This window comes from Astatotilapia calliptera, chromosome 20, assembly GCF_900246225.1.
Source record: "Astatotilapia calliptera chromosome 20, fAstCal1.2, whole genome shotgun sequence".
Taxonomy (NCBI): Eukaryota; Metazoa; Chordata; class Actinopteri; order Cichliformes; family Cichlidae; genus Astatotilapia; species Astatotilapia calliptera.
This window is the reverse complement of record NC_039321.1, coordinates 12,658,057-12,675,364: the sequence shown is the minus strand read 5'-3', so window position 1 is coordinate 12,675,364 and position 17,308 is coordinate 12,658,057. Positions and strand designations below refer to the sequence as shown.

The window sequence follows — 17,308 nt, the reverse complement described above, 5'->3', positions numbered from 1 at the left end:
TCCGATCCAGTAATTTAGGTCAGTATCGGACCGATACCGATACGTAATATCGGATCGGTCCATCTCTATGCAGTACTAATAGGTCTTTATTATAAAATGGGGCCTGATCATTTGAGCACTCACATGTAATAAGTAGGATTTTCTTGATTCAAATTAACAGGGAGCCAATGAAGACAAGAAAAATATGCTCTCTCTTTCTAGTCCCTGTCAGTACTCTTGCTGCAGCATTTTGGATTAACTGAAGGCTTTTCAGGGAGTTTTCAGGACATCCTGATAATAATGAATTGCAGTAGTCCAACCTGGAAGTAATAAATGCATGAACTAGTTTTTCAGCGTCACTCTGAGACAGGATATTTCTAACTTTAGAGATGTTGCGCATATGGAAGAACGCAGTCTTACATATTTGTTTAATATGTGCGTTGAAGGACATGTCCTGGTCAAAAATGACTCCAAGGTTCCTCACAGCATTACTGGAGGCCAAGGTAATGCCATCCAGAGTAAGAATCTGGTTAGATACCATATTTCATGGCCGAGTACAATAACCTCAGTTTTATCTGAATTAAGAAGCAGAAAGTTAGCAGCCATCCAGGTCTTTATGTCTTTAAGACATTCCTGCAGTTTAACTAATTGGTGTGTGTTATCTGGCTTAATAGATAGAGCTGGGTGTCATCTGCATAGCAGTGAAAATTCATGCTGTGTCTTCTAATGATGCTGCATAGGGGAGGCATGTATAGTGTAAACAGAATTGGTCCTAGCACTGAACCCTGTGGAACTCCATAATTAACCTCAGTTCACTGTGTGTTATGCTTGTATAACTATGCATGTGACAAATAAAGAACCTTGAACCTTGAAATTGGAGTCTATTAGATAGATATGATACAAACCACTGCAGCACGGTACCTGTAATACCTACAGCATGTTTGGCTCTCGTCGAAGGCGGTCGCACTTTTTCTCCTCTCCTCCTTCCGCTTATCTTCCCTGCTTAGCCTCTTGTGTCCTTGTCCTGTCTCGTGTGTATTACTTTCCCTCGAACAGTCTCTCACTGTCGTTCTCTAAAACCTAAAAGAGAATTGTGGATTTGATCAACTGGTCTCTGAATGCTATTGACACCCTTTTCTCAACGAGAAGTCTGGGCTCGGGAGAGCCCGAGTGCCCTGGAGGGACTTTCCCTGCCGGATACACGATGGACGGGTGGCAGAAATGGAGGGTCATGTGCCTGGTGGGACTGTCGATCAAGGACGCTGAAGATATCTACCTATTCGGAACCATGATAACAGGGTTCTTGCTGATCGGAGCTGTCTTGGCCCTGGCTTATCGGAGAATTAAGAGAGCGGAACCGGCTGTTCAAACCCCCCCAAGGCTGCCCGCTGGGATTGAAACGATGGGACGAGGCGCGACTTCTCACAACGAAAGCAGCATGGCTAACACCTTGGAGACGCTTACAGCTGCCATGAAGACTCAAAATAACACCATTGAGAGTATATTGGGATACATCAAAGAGAGGCCTGCTCAAAATGACACCCTTGAGCGAAAGTTGGATCACATCGCAGAACGGCTCACTGCAGTTGTGGGGTCTCAGAATTAAAAGAATGACAACACCACGGAATGGAAGTTTGATACCATCATGGGGAGGCTCGCGGTTCTCCAACGGGAGATATAGAGACCAGTGTCGGAGTGTTAAAGAACAGCTTTGAAATTCTCCTGAGCTGCTCGCATAAAAGAAAAATCAACAACATCAACACGCGGATACCTAGGCGCCAGCTGCGGGCCCAAGGCTGGAGCCGAACAAAAACTCCCAGATAACGACTGTGTGTTGACTATTCTTCCCACCCCATGCAAGGCCACCTGGGTTGGCTGGCAGACTGTTTACTTAGCCTGATAGGGGGGAGGACACTGTCTCAGCTGAACTCTGGACACGCACACACAAATGCCTTCGATGCTTGTTTCCTGCGGGGGAACATGGTGGGTCTGTGTGCCGCGCTGTGCAGGGCGGCTGCTGTGTTCGCTTTGTATTACTCCTCACCCCCCTACCCAATCCTGTGGCTTGTCATGTCTTTCACAAAGTTGTGCTGTGGACATTTATGTGCTTTTTGTGCAGGGGAGTTTTTTTGTTTCCTGTTCTCATGCTGTCCTACCATGGAAGCACAGCATGAGTAGAGGTCTCTTTTTTTCCTCTTGTACTTTCCCATTGTTGTGTATATTTCAGTGTTTTTCTGTAACGCTACCGATCTCCGACTTGTATCCCCATGTAATGTCTGTGTTGTGTCTGTAAGGTCGGGGGGGGGGGGGGGGGGGGGGGGTAGGGGTTCCCATTTCACTGCAGGGCAACCTGCATGTGGCGAATAAAGCTTTGATTAATTGATTGATTGATTGATTGATTGATTGATTGATTGATTGATTGAGCATGTTCTAATCGCTCTAATAGGATATTATGGTCAACAGTATCGAATGCTGCACTAAGGTCTAGCAGGACCAGCACAGAGATGAGTCCACTGTCAGAGGCCATAAGAAGATCATTTGTAACCTTCACTAATGTGATTGTTGTACTATGATGAGTTTGGAAATTTGACTGAAAGTCTTCAAATAAACCATTCCTCTGCAGATGAGAGCTGTTTGACAACTACTCTTTCAAGGATTTTTGATATGAAAGGAAGGTTGGAGATTGGCATATAATTAGCTAACACTGCTGGGTCTAGAGATGCTTTTTGAGTAAAGGTTTGACTACAACCACCTTGAAGGCCTGTGGTACGTAGCCGATTATTAGAGATAGGTTGATCATATTTAAGATTGAAGCATTAATTAATGGCAGGACTTCTTCAAGCAGTTTTGTAGGAATGGGGTCTAAAAGACATGTTGATGGTTTGGAGGAAGTAATTATTGAAGTTAACTCAGAAAGATCAATTGGAGAAAAAGAGTCTAACTTAACATCAATGGTACTAACAGTAGCTGTAGATAATATTACATCTGTGGGATGATTATTGGTAATTTTTTCTCTAATGATAAGATTTTTATTTGCGAAGAAGTTCATGAAGTCATTACTAGTTAACGTTAAAGGGATGGTTGGCTCAATAGAGCTCTGACTTTTTGTCAGCCTGGCTACAGTGCTGAAGAGAAACCTAGGGTTGTTATTTTCTTCAATCAGTGACGAATAGTAAGATGTTTTGGCTTTACGGAGGGCTTTCTTATAAAGCAACAAACTATTTCTCCAGGCTAAATGATGATCTTCTAAATTTGTGACACGCCATTTCCTCTCCAGCTTAAGAGTCCTCTGCTTTAGGCTACGTGTTTGAGAATTATACCACAGAGTCAGGTACTTCTGATTTGAGACCTTAGTTTTCATCGGAGCTACAGTATCCAGAGTCGTACGTAGTGAGGGGGTAAAATTATTAACAAGATAATCGACCTCTGTTGGAGTATGTCTGTGAAGGTTCTCAGTCATCCAGAAAAACCTAGTGGGAGGTCACTCCCACTAGGTTTATATCTGGGACTCTCCACCATTTGACCTTAGAACTGAAGAAGCTTCTCGGATGAGAGGTGAAACGTCTTCAAGCAACTTAAAGAAGTCCAGACGCTTTTCTTTGCAAGCTCCTTTGACTCTGTTGGAGTAGTATTCAGATAGCTGCTCTGCTGTATGTTGGTACAGGGCATTGAAGATGATAACAGTGGGTGGATTATGTTCTTAAACTTAGTTACAGCACTTTCAGAAAGACATCTACTTTGATAAAGTCTACTCTCCACTGCTGTGTAAACAATTATTGTAAATGTAAATGTTATCAGGAATGTTATAAATGGAAAATCTTATATTGCATTCTGAGCACAACAAATGTGAAATGGCAGGAAAGATCAGTGCTCTGTTGCAGTATGCAGAGTACATGTGTAAATTTTTCAGAGTACCAAAAAACACATTGCCTTTGCAGACTGATGATCAAACACAGAGATAGAGGTCACAGAAACATTACAAATACCTGAATGTTGCTGTCTTATGTCATTCAGTCACCTAAAGGTAGTAAGTTTGACCTTTGGAGGGTCATCATGATTAGGTCTGCATGCCTACTGTAAATGCATCGATTTCCAGTCATGTGACTGGCTGATTAGCTATTTGTCTTAATGAGCAGTTGAGCAAATGTACCTAAGTTACCTGATTTTAGTCAATAGGGCTTTTAAAAAGTATTACTGCCATTTTTGTCTTAATATTTCTAGTAACACTACTTTAACTGCAGTGAGCACAGGAGACATCCCTTTTTATGGAAAAGGAAGGAAAAGTCATATTTAGTATTATTCACATATTACACAGACTGTTTGTGCTGACTGAACAGGCTCAGACTGAAGCAGTGCAGTTCCTGGCCTATTTTCAATTATCATTAAAATTATTGTCAGGTGGGATAGGCTCCAGCGCCCCCCGCGACCCTGAAAAGGATAAGCAGAAGCGAATGGATGGATGGATTATTGTCAGGATTATATTGTTGATTGTCATTTATGCTTAGAAATATTTACTCATATATGCTTAGAGTTTATAATCAATGGCATATTGATAGGGGTTTGATCCTTAGTAGTCTGCAAAGAATTTGTGTGCATTCCAGAGTGTTCTGGCATGCACACACACAGCTTAATGTCATGAGAGAGGTTATATCTTCTCTTACTGATATATGGTATAGCAAACACATCTATATCTGTTTTAGTATAAGTGCCTTTTGTTTAGATGAACTGCTGGACTTCCAGACCAGCAGGTTTAGGGAAGTCGTTTATGGGTTCACATTCTGACCCCACACACACACACACACACACACACACACACACACACACACACACACACACATACACATACTTATACAACGCACAGACAAGGTACACTCTAAGAAATAAAATGTTGTATTTACTCCACCCGGTTATGTCAACCGGTTCCACACAACTGGGTTAGTGAAATATAAAATGTATGATACATTTAATTTGAACAAGAAATTTTAAGTACATCTGATAAGATTTGGATAATTAAATGCAAATCAAAAGAATCATGTTGTATTAGCTGAATATCATAATGTTGATATAACTAACCTTGTTGATTTAAATTGAGAAGACTAAATAAAACCTACTCAACCAAAACAAGCTGTACTTACTTTGAGAAATAACATGTTGTATTTACTCCACCCAGTTATGTCAACCGGTTCCACACAACTGGGTTAGTGAAATATAAAATGTATGATATATTTAATTTGAACAACAAATTTTAAGTAAATCTGATAAATCTACTCACCCAAAACACGCTCTACTGAAACTATAGGATTAAATCACTTTAACAGAATTGCAACTTAGTCTATTTAAGTTTGTAAATTAAATAAATCGAACACAAGTTTATTCAGTTAACCTAACTTTAATAACACTTTGTGTAAAACTTGTTGAAGCACACTTTGAGCAATTCAAATGCTTCTAGATCTTTTCCCCCAAACAATCTTTACATATATTCAAGTGCATTTTAGGTGCAGGAAGACAAGATACAGAATGTCATGTTAAACTGAAATGATTAAAACTGGAAAGTGTTGTGATTCCAACATTTTTAACATTAACATGACTTAATTTAAACTTGATTGGGCTACAATGAAAATCCCACAATACAGCCCTGCAAACAGCAGGTAGAAATTACTTTTGTGTCATTTTTGTCCATATTTAGAAAAATAACCTTTGCTTCAAAACTTAAACTGAAGTCCAAAGTTAGGAGCAGTCTTTTTCAGTGTAGTTGGATGTTGGTAAAGGTTCAAGAACAAAGAACGCAGAAAAGTGAAAGGCCTTGCAGAAGTTCTTGTGGCAATTCAAACTGAACAGTTTATCAAGTGCAAGGAGAAGGGTTCGAGAACCTTAAAGTTCAGTGTCCTCTATAGTTCACTGCAGGCTGTTTCACTCAAGCAGTTTGTTTTTCAGAACCTGCACCTTCATGGATAGGTTGTTCCCATCCAACTCCATCGGCACCTTCTGAAGAAATTCAAATGTGTATTTCAGGTGCTTTGGGTAGCTCAGATTTAGACTATAGATTAGTCAAAGCCGGAGGGCACAACCCTTTGCCACATCACTAAGAGCTTGCAGCACAGTGCATCCTTCTATGATGACAGCAATGTCCTCAGGTGTATCTGCAGAGTTTGCTCTCATGTCTGACAACATAGACTCCCAAAGTCAGCTGCTCTGTTTCTCTGCTTGCACCAAGATCCACATCCTTTAAATAAAAATTAAAAAAAAGATAAGTTAATTGCGTACATATACATATGGACAAGTAAGTCCACCTTCCATTTCCAATCCCAAATTTAAAAAAGGAAAATAACTGATCGTTTTCCTTTTTTAACTTACCAAGAATTCCTTGAACAGGTCATCTGGCTTTTCATTTAAGTAGACACAGACAGCTTTCAGAATGCATTCCTGTCAAACATCAACGCTGGGATTCTGGTGGAGATAAGAACTCAATATGAGAGAAGTTTCCTATTTTGGTTCCTTTCAACCTCTTTACAAAAGAAAGTCAAAAATATTAACACATAGCAGATATGTGATTAAGCAATGTTTCATAACTCACATCAGTGATGTGCAGTGAGGTTCATGATTGGTAAGGCACTGACTCCTCTGTGTCAGATTAACAAATATATGAACCCAAAAATCGAAGCTTTTCAATTTTGACATTACGTGAAAGCTTTCATTTTTGTTTTAATCAATTCTAGATTGTTCAACAATATATTTAATAATTGTGCCCCTAAAAATATTAAAATTAAATAGAAGATTAGAACTGGGCAATATGGACTTAAAATCCTATCATGACATTTTGTGGATAACAATAAGTCTGTGAAGGTTCACAGTCATCCAGGTCATCGTAGTCTGAGGAGCTTGGAAAGAAAAGTGAAGCTTCTTCAGTGAAGATTTCTGACACTAAACCAGAAATCAACATGGAGTCGAATTCTTTCAAACAATGTAGCAACTTAATTGATGCACATTTCTAAAATACACTACACATTCATTTCATTCTTCAAACTACAGGATCGCTGGCGCTCCCAGTGGTCATTACTGATGTCAGGGAGCAGGTGCGGTAGATGTTGGGAGTAATTTTAAAACTGTCGGTCTTAGTAGGCAAGTCTCATCTTAACAAGAATCGCAAAAGATTTTGGAAAATTACACCGAAGCAGGTTCAACAATATTTGTTAAATGTTTTCATACTTCTAACATGTGTGAGAGGTATACAAGCTAGAGCAGGGGTGCCCAGTCCCGGTCCTCGAGAGCTACCGTCCTGCAGCTTTTAGATGCATCCTTGTTCCCACACACCTGAATCAAATGAATGGCTTGTTATCAGGCCTTTGCCAAACATGATGGCATGCTGAAGAGGTAATCAAACCATTTGATTCAGCTGTGTTGGAGTAGGGATGCATCTAAAAGCTGCAGGATAGTAGCTCTCGAGGACTGGGATTGGGCAGCCTTGAGCTAGAGTGTTAAAAAATTTGCCAGGCATCATTTGTTTAAAAAAAAATGCAAAAGTATTCCCGAAAGTGTCAGATGTGTATCAGTTAGTATACATTAATCAAATTTGTCATCCTTAAATTGTTGTACTTACCAAATAATCCTCAGATGGCGATGGATTCTATCCAGGATGCTAAGCATATGCAAGTCTCAGTTGAAAATGGCGGATGATCAAACTTCCACACTGCACATGTGCAAACTCAGAAGTACGGAGAGCCTATTAGGACAATCCTCTTTAAATTAAAGTGCTCTTCATTTTAAATGAACTTTTTACATTGGATTTAATTTACTGCATTTTGTTGTATTGAAATATTATCTTGTTAATTAAATTCAAAACAACATACTTGTGTTTAAAGTTAAAAATCAATTGGTGGCATTAGTTTTAACATGAAGCATTTACATAATGCTACCAACATCAGTGTGTCATTTCTTAGAGTGTACTCTTTGTTTATGTATACGTCATATGTTAATGAACCTATGCATACTCATGTAACCTCAATAAAGAGTAGTGTTGCGGGGGGAGCGGACGAGAGCAACTGGGGTCAAGCGAAGGAACAGCGTTTGTCCAGTTCTCTCCCGTGCATGAGAAACATAAAGAACTTTGCCTACTCGTGTCTTGCTTTGCTGTGTGGTTAAATTGTCTTGAACATTCCAACGAATAGGTTCATTTGTACACGTGATAACCTATCAGTTATCACGTGTATAAATCTCACCATTAGATGCCAGTAGATTGCAGATTGCAGTCAATTCAGTCACTTTTCTTATCCCTCCTAATTCAAGTGCATAAACCGATCTACTTTAGCTCTGGTAATTCTGATGATCGTTCAATAAATCTTAATCTTTTTGTTTGCTTTTTGGAGGAGTGAAGTTACAAAAACCTCTTCAATCAAATTTGCTTTGGTGGACAGAAAACAACCGTTGTAGACTGTTTGGGGTTACCTTTTATAATGTGGGACTAGTATTGAATTTTCAAAACTGAAGTCAGTTCTTCTGACCAGTTTCAGACCAGGATGAACATAAGTACAATATTGAACCTGAAGTATGATCATCCCACCCACTAGGGAACCGCTCCCAGCTGTGGGTTCACCTCCTCCTGCTGAACTCATAGAGCAGCAAACAACCAGCCCAGGGACAGACTTTAATGTAGCATCACTTTCATCGGTCACTCCCGAACTCCTGTGAAACATGACGAATGTGGCCTTTGCAAATATGAGTAACTAAGAAAACATGTCCACTGTTTTGTAAGCCATTGTTTTACTGCATAAGTTCCCATCTACAGTAATGGAGATAAGCAGGCACATAATATGAAAAGGTTGTAGGTTGACTTTGTCTTTTCTGATTCATCAGTTTGTGTGGCTCTTTTCACAGGAGTGACCTAACCCACACTTTATTTACTTATATGATAAATTAAGTTTAGTGCAATGTAGTGCAAAATACACTTTTAATTTAATAACATGAAGCTGCATCAAGTTTCCATGGTGACTGTTCAAGAAATTCTGCATTCATAAATAAATATCAGACTGTCAAAAGAGCTCATCTGTGCGAGACCACCGAGCTGAGAGCATTTTCAGGTCGAGATCTCCCCGTACGCCATCGTTGGAGAGCATTTAAAAGTTTTTCTTCCTGACTGTGATTTGAAAACGTCTAAATGGAATCAAGTCAAGGAATCTATAAACCAATCAGGGTATGTGACCATTTTTGTTTTTACTGCATTCAATAATTTGAAGAATTTGTTGTAGTTTTAAAAGTTGACAAACTGAGAATCATTTTAAGTAACAATGACTAAATTGCTATTTCTTTGACAGGTGTTGTTCAACACACCGATTTATGAAACAGCTTCAAAGATCTGCTGGCATCTTCCAGGCTACAGGACTCATGCAAACCAAAGCTGACAGAAAATATCAGGTAATTTCTGAGGACCTGAGAGTGGTGGTGATTAGATGTCTCCTTTTATTTTTAGATTGCGATTATGACGGAGTTTCTCAGACTTCAGCAGGAAGATCGAATTCCACCTAACCTCACTGCTGAAGATCTGAGAGATCTTTTGGTGGAGAAAAACAGGGAGACGCTCAGAGAGCAGTGCGTTGCTGTCACACCTGAAAGTCTGTTTGTGATGACATGTAAATGCTGAGAGAAAACCTCTGTTTTGCTTTCTTTTGAAGGCTATGGGAGTTTGAATTAGAGGATTTTGAAGAAGAGGAAGCCAAACCTCTTCTAAGGCTGGTAAGACTAGAAAACTCACAAGACTTGTAGTAATTTGGACTTTTTTTTTTCATCATGTTCACATAACCTTTAAACATAAGTGCACTATAAATGTGCTTTCCGTTTCAGGTATGGGCAGTGAACGATATCAATAAAATGAGGGACGTTGAATTTCAAGCCAGAATGCTTCTTCAGTTCCCAGAGGCCATACCTCCTAAATTTCAGTGAGTCACGTGTAATATACAGTTATTAACCCTGTAAGACCCAACCCATCAAAAAATAGCCAGAAAATTCAGATTTTTTTGGAACTGAGATGTTTATTAACCCTTTAAACAAAATCCACAAATTTGTTTTTTGACAACAAAACAACACGACAACAAACGTCATGTTGTGTATGATATACTTTTATTATGTATTTATTATATTTTTTTGTATCGCATTTGATACATTGGGTGTTTTGGCAACTTTTTGTTAACAACAATGTTAATTTTAGACAAAAAAAGAAGAGTTTTGTCCATAACATTTAGAAATTATGGAAAGTATTGATCATGTTGATGAGATAGAGCTCCCAGAAACTCATGTACACAAAGGCGGTTATAGGGTTAACAGTCCAGCTACAGTGTTTCAATATTTAAATGATGCTTTGAATATGTTTAAAAGATAACTCTTATAATGTTTTTCTACAGAGCACAAATGAAGAACGCTCCTCTGACGGTCTTTCAATGGCAAATGTTCCACCAGCCGAAGGAGCTCTTTCAGAAAGTGTGCCAGTGGCTGACATTCCCTGTGAGGAACCCTATGCTGAGTCCAAATCCAGTGTTGAAGGCGAAGATCATAAGATCAAAGGATCTCGTTCGGAAATTGGGCCAGTTCCTGATGTTCCCTGTGAAGAACCTTTTCCTGAACCTGAATCCAGTATGAAGTCCAAAGACCTTCAGATCAAGAAGAAGAAGAAGAAGAAGAAGGGCTTCTTCAAAAGACTTAAAAGTCTGTTCTGCTGTTGTTGCAGACCAAAAGACACTGACTGACATTGAAACTGAAATTGTCACCGTACTGAGTCTGCGGCCCAGTATTGGTGTTCCAGTAACTGTAAATATGTAAATAGTATGTTCCTTGATGATTGTTGTTCATGTTTTGGGGGTTTCTTTAGTTTTCAGTGGGCTGGGTGTTTTTTTCCCCTTCGTGTTCTTTACTTAATTTTTGTTCATAGTTCCTGATTTGTTTTCCTAGTTCTTGTTTCTTAGTTCTTGATTCCAGTTGAGTTTCTATATGAGTTTTGAGTTTTTGGTTTGTTTTTTGTGACATTTATCCCTTTTTTTTATGTCCCGTTTGGATCTTTAGCCATCAGAATTGTTGTCTTAAGGCCAAGAAAGATGCCAAGCAGATTTATTTTACCAAGTGGATCATCATGGCCTTGCCATATTGGTCCATTTGATTGACCTTTATTATAATTATGAATTTATTTTATTTACAGTTGCTACAAACGGGACAGACATGACTGGGGGATAGGACAGGGAGAAAGAATGAAAGAAAGGGAGGGAGAGAAAGAAAACCAAAGGGGAGAAGAGATGGTGAGAAGGGGGGGAAGAAAGAAAAAAACAAACAAACACCTGGGTCACCTGTATGGAGAAAAAAAACAGAAGAGAAAGCAAACAACAAAGAGCAACATAATAAAAAAAAAACGGCACCATCACAATAAACTAGCTAGCAGTAGATATCAGTAGATACTAAATAATAAACGATATTGTGCAGCACGCAAGATAGACAGTGCAGAATGTGCTTTGAGGCAGCAGCCAAGAAAGCTGTAGTCCGCGTCTGTGAATACCCGTGTGTACACCTGTGTGCATACCTGTGTGGATCAGCATGCTTGCATTCCAAAGGTTTCTCCATGTAACGATCTGCTAGGGAGTGTGGGGAGCCACAGCCCCGTCCTCCAGGGTATGAAGCAGGTATGGAGGAGATCAAAACTCCAGACATCCAGAGGCCCCCAGAACACAAGAGACCAAGGAAGACCAACAGAGGGGCAGCCGCGCCACTGTCCCAGTAAGAGCTGAGGAGAGTCCCAGATGAGGGCTCACTCAGCAGCCGCGGAGCAGAAGCCAGGGGGAGTTGCAGTGACGTGTCCGTGAGCTCCGCCGGCAGCCAGCTGCGCCTGAGTGACCGAGCCCCAGGCCGAGAGGCCGGGGGGCACCCCACCCCCGAAGTGGCCCGAGCGAGCCCCAGGCTCCAGGCCCCGATAAGCAGCCGCCAAGGAGTGAGCCGGTGTGTACCCGGACGCCCACCCCCAGACACAAAGAACCACCAACGCACCGACACCTGAGGGAGTCCGCCACTGGCAGGGGAAGTGGTGGTGGGTGGAGATAGGCCTCCAAACCTTGGAGGGCCTGAGATGTCCCCAGAGAGGTGGCGTCTGATACCCAACCTGACATATAGACACAGACATACAGGCACACACAGACACAAACATCCATTCCCACCCTCATGCTCTCATATGCACTTACTCCACACTCAACCAACGTGGAGACAGACATAAAGAGACGCTGTACACACGATCACACTCCCCAAGCGTACTCTACGAACCGGGTCTAGGTACCCTTACCCCTGGAGGGGGGAACTGCACCCAGACCCAGGTGGTGTTACTCTTTCCCTGCGGTGGGGAGAGGCAGGCCGCCCCGACTCCGCAGCAGCAGGGAGGCCCCACACTCCAGAACGCAGTCGGACGGCCAACTCCTCCTCCTAGCCCCCCCGCTCCAGCAGGCCGCAGAGAACGGGGGTGAGAGAATGGGCCGCAGAGAATGGGTGTGTGTGTGTGTGTGTGACATTTATCCCTAATGAAAATATTTTTCCGCAATAAAAGCTGCCAATTTAAGTTTCATTCCACATAAGAGTCCTATGTTTGGGTCCGACTATACCTGTCACAACACACCATGACAGAAATCAAACTTTATAAACTCATTCATATTTCTACATGAGTCTTCATCTATATTAAAGATTTTTTTCTTTCAAACTTTTGTAAGAGTCTCTTATGGTTCTCAAAATATTTATAGTCCAGTAGGTGTAGTCGGGTAAACATAACATATTGATGGTATTATTTTTAATACAATTTGAACTTATTCTGTTAACATATGAACAACAGTAACTGAAACTGGTATATAAAATGCATTTCCTGTAGAAAATGCAGTGTGAATGCTAATAGCTGAATAGTTTGAGTTGAATTTTGATAATTGCTGATATCTTTGGTAAAAAACATGTTCAATGGGCTGAAATACAGCGAAACATTCACCTGACAGCCAAAGCACAGAACTGAAATTCACACAGAAGAACTTGGAAACTAGCTGAACAGCTTGAAAATGTACATAAGAAAAACTGTCTAATGGCAAAAGAAAATCTAGAACTAGAATACATCTGAATGAATATTAATAGCTCATATTCTTTAAATCACTGGAAGAGTGGAATTATGTATTTTAAATGTCTAAACTCAACAATCTCAAATGAAAAAAACAGAATATTTTCAGAATATCTGCTGTGTGTGTGTGTGTGTGTGTGTGTGTGTGTGTGTGTGTGTGTGTGTGTGTGTGTGTGTGTGTGTGTGTGAGAGAGAGAGAGAGAGATCCAATTTTTATTCTTCGGGGGCAGCATTTCATTGGTGGATTCAAATTGAGCATTTTCAGACTGATTGGCTGGCATAGAGACACACAGGACACTCCATGCTCTGTGTGTGTCTCTTTGTGCCCCTGTCTGTGTATGTTTGTACGTCTGTGTTTATGTTTGCATCCATGTTTGTAAACATTGCATTCTGGATGTAGGTTATGTGTCACTGCATTTCTGTGTGGGCGTGTCCATATTTGTAAACATTGTTAGGCATGTCATTTTTGCCTTACCCTTGTGTATCTGCCATTTGTTCGAGGGGAATCCTCTGCAGAAATACACTGCAGAAAGCTTGTGTCTCTCTTTGTCTGAGTGTGTAAGGGCTGCAGCAGGTGCAGCTGTTTGGGCAGGAAAAAGTACACAGCCTCTCTGTTTGGTGGATTCAGAGTTCAGACTCATTGACTGGTAGGGATGGGTACCGGTTCTGACATAAACATAAACGGTAGTAACCAGACCAAAAAGTAGCGCACATTTCGGTGCTTTATTTCGGTGCGTTTTTTCCTGAGCTGTGATACACTTTAGATTCTAGCCAATCATTTTACGTTTCCGAGGATAGTAGGCGGGGCCAGGTACGTACGTTCTTTTAGAGCAGAGCTACAGATTAAAAATGCCCAAGGCAAAGCGTTCAAAGTCTGGCTGTACTTCACAGCAAAATATGCAAACTCAGCAGCCTGCAACAAGTGCTTTAAGCTGATACTGTGATACAGTCAAAGGAAGTAACACCTCAAATCCGATAAAAGCGTTTTTTTTAAAAGCCGAAAAATGCGCCGTATTTGATAGCTTGCTGCGAGACCTCACACCGAGCGCATCTACTGCGGGTGTGTTGCCTGTTATCGGACCGGAGTTAGCAACATCCCCCAAAAACACGAAGAGTAGAGTCCTGGGGCCCGTTCTTCGTACGTCGCTTACTACATCCAAGATCAAATGACACATCCAAGATCAAATCATCGCGCTAACCGTGAGCTCGCTAATCCGGTTCCCCGAACACACCTGCTGTTGACGATTACTACAGCTGGACGCAGTAATGTGACATCACTGGGTGTCGTAAAAGGGGCTACGCATCGATAGTAGAAACATTGATCGGCAACCCTCTGATTGGTCAGCGAAAATGTCGACGGAGCGCGCTCGGCTCGGTATTTTTCGGCAGCAGAGCAAGAACTCTTGAGTGAGGGATTTCAGGAGTTTCAGAGTTTAATCAGAACGCAAGGGAACACTGCAAAGGCTGCAAAAGCAAGGAGCGAGGGCTGGCAGGAAGTTGCTGACAAATTAAACTCGTAAGTAATTTAATAATAACAATAATAATGGAGTGGATTGATATAGCGCTTTTCAAGGCACCCAAAGCGCTTTACAATGCCACTATTCAGTCACTCTCACATTCACACACTGGGGGAGGCAGCTACAGTTGTAGCCACAGCTGCCCTGGGGCAGACTGACAGAAGCCAGGCTGCCATATCGCGCCATCGGCCCCTCTGGCCAACACCAGTAGGCGGTAGGGTAGATTTATTATATTACACTATATTATCCAATATTATATTACATTATATTATAATATGTTATATTTTATCCTCTGTCACATTAGAGCTACAACAGGACCCACTAGAACATGGGAACAAGTAAAAGTGAAATATAAGAATATTCTACAGAATGGTAATATTTATCACTTATATTGCTTTTAGTCTCTTGGAAAGAGACCCTGGAATAATCTGTTTGTTTATAACAGCAACCAAGAAAAGGGCAGAGCAACAAAAGACAGGTGGTGGTCCTGCACCCCCTCGTCAACAAGTTGGTTAAGTAAATAATACCCTCACGGGAAAATCGATATCTCTCTATGAGCACACTGTCGCGCTGAGCTAAAGGATCCTGTCTGTCCCGCAATATACGCTGAATTCTGAGGACTCTCCTTATCAATCTTGCACCTTCCGCAATGGGTGGCTCGCGTAAACGGACAGGACATGGCTGCGACAGACTTCCCAAATCCACCTTCGCTTTTATAGCCGTGGTCTCTCATCTTGATTACACGAAGTAATTTACAATTGCTACTCTGAAATATGAATTAAATCTGTAATAATCACATACATGTAATAGAATGTTAATAGTACATTTCCTTTTTTTAGGAAATGACCTGTGTGAAATCAATAAATGGATCAGGTGCTGCATTGTCTTTAGTTACATTGATGTTATTTATTTATGGTGAAACAGTGGTGGAATATCACTGTTGCTTTCGTATGAATGACGCGGACATACCTGCGTGGCCGCGATCTAATCCTGTTTACATAAAGTAAACCTGCTCCCGAGCAGGTTTACGCTTACGGCTCTGTTGCTATGACAGCAAGTCCCGGATGAGCTTCGGGGAACCGACTGATCCAGGATCACGCGAAATCGTCAACAATCTAATCCGGCTAACCTACTTAGCGAGGTACGAAGAACGGGCCCCTGGCCCCTAGCCCTGCCAGTGTAGCAGAAATGATGACAGATGATGATGCAGCAGCTGCTGTTCTTCTCTGCGTGAGTAGCTTAATGTTGTTTGTATGTAATTTACATTGATAAGGCTAAACACGTTATTAAATTAACGCCTGTAAGGTGAACTAGCAAACACCGTCGTAGTTACATGCGGCTGTCTTCTTGTTTGATGGCAGATGCTCCCTTCACCCTGGCCAAAATGGCTAAAATGACCAAAGAAAAAGTGGAAAACAGCTAAACATGAGAGGTTTTTGGACAAAGTTTGTGTTTTTTCCACTGTTTAAGCACTGCTTCCAGCCAAGAGTTTATTTGTTTATTTGTTTATTTATAAGGAACCCCATTAGCTTCCACAACAGTGGTTGCTAGTCTTCCTGGGGCCCAAACCATCAAATACCACCAAATAAAATGATACACAATGAGTTGGATGCAAATTGTCCACATAATTTGGCTCTTACATCCACAATAAGGTTTTACAATTCTGAAAATGTAAACACGTGAATATTAAAAATTATATTAAAACAAACCAAAAAAAAAAACCAAAACAAAACACTCGAACAAAATACACAATTTCCATTACAAGTGACATTACCCTCTACAATTTTTACAAATAAATTAAAAACTGCCTAAATAGGCTTTTAGGTGATTTTTAAAATTATGAATAGAAGCCAATTCTCTAATTGCATAAGGCAACTTATTCCATTGAAAAGGTGCTCTAAATATAACAGTGTTTTTCAAAAAGTTACTTTTAACTCGAGGAGTTACTAAATTGTGGTTAGTTGAAAATCGTGTGGCATGATTATGTATTTCATCTGGATACTGCAACTGAGCATAAAAAAAGTGTGGTGTGTTTACCAGTATTGCTTTCTTTAAAAATACAAGTAAGCCATAGTATAATTTAGCTTGTACAGAAAGCCAAGAAAGTTTATCATGCATTTTATCAATACTTGTATAATATGAACACCTTAAGAGTGATACCATATATGCCCTATAGCTGCAGAAAAGGCTAACATTGTTATTATTTTACAAAAAAAAACCATCTGAACGTGAGAGGTTTTTGGACCAATTTTGTGTTCTCCATTCTTTAAGCACCGGTTTGAGCACCGTTTAAGCACCGGCACCGTTTCAAAAGTACCAGTTTGGTATTGGTATCGGATAAAACCTTAACGATACCCATCCCTATTGACTGACATTTCTACTACGTTATACTATTATACTACTGTATATTAAGTTATACTGTTACACCACTTCTTCCAAGTTGTTATATGTGTGCTAAATATTAACATTTCTGCTTGATTACAATACTTCTGCTATGTTGTACTATTTCTGCCAAGTGATTACATTTTTGCTAAGTTGTTATGCTTAAGCAAAATGATTACAAGTTCAACTACTTTTCAAATACTGACTTCAGCTTCTTCAGCTATTTTCAGCTGTTTTCAGCAGACAGCTTCAGCTTTACAGCATTCACACAGCATTTTCGCAGGAAATGCAAATTTTTCTAGTTGAGAATAATGTTTCT

General features: G+C 40.5%; 1 long non-coding RNA gene across 1 annotated transcript; it reads right to left on the bottom strand.

The window, feature by feature from the left end:
• Positions 1 to 5,375: 5,375 nt before the first annotated feature.
• Positions 5,376 to 7,713, bottom strand: LOC113013223 (uncharacterized). Its single transcript, XR_003270804.1, has 3 exons — positions 7,577 to 7,713; positions 6,334 to 6,426; positions 5,376 to 6,202 (listed from the first exon to the last, which is right to left on the bottom strand). It is a non-coding gene; the product is annotated as an uncharacterized LOC113013223 (long non-coding RNA).
• Between the last annotated feature and the right edge of the window lie 9,595 nt (positions 7,714 to 17,308).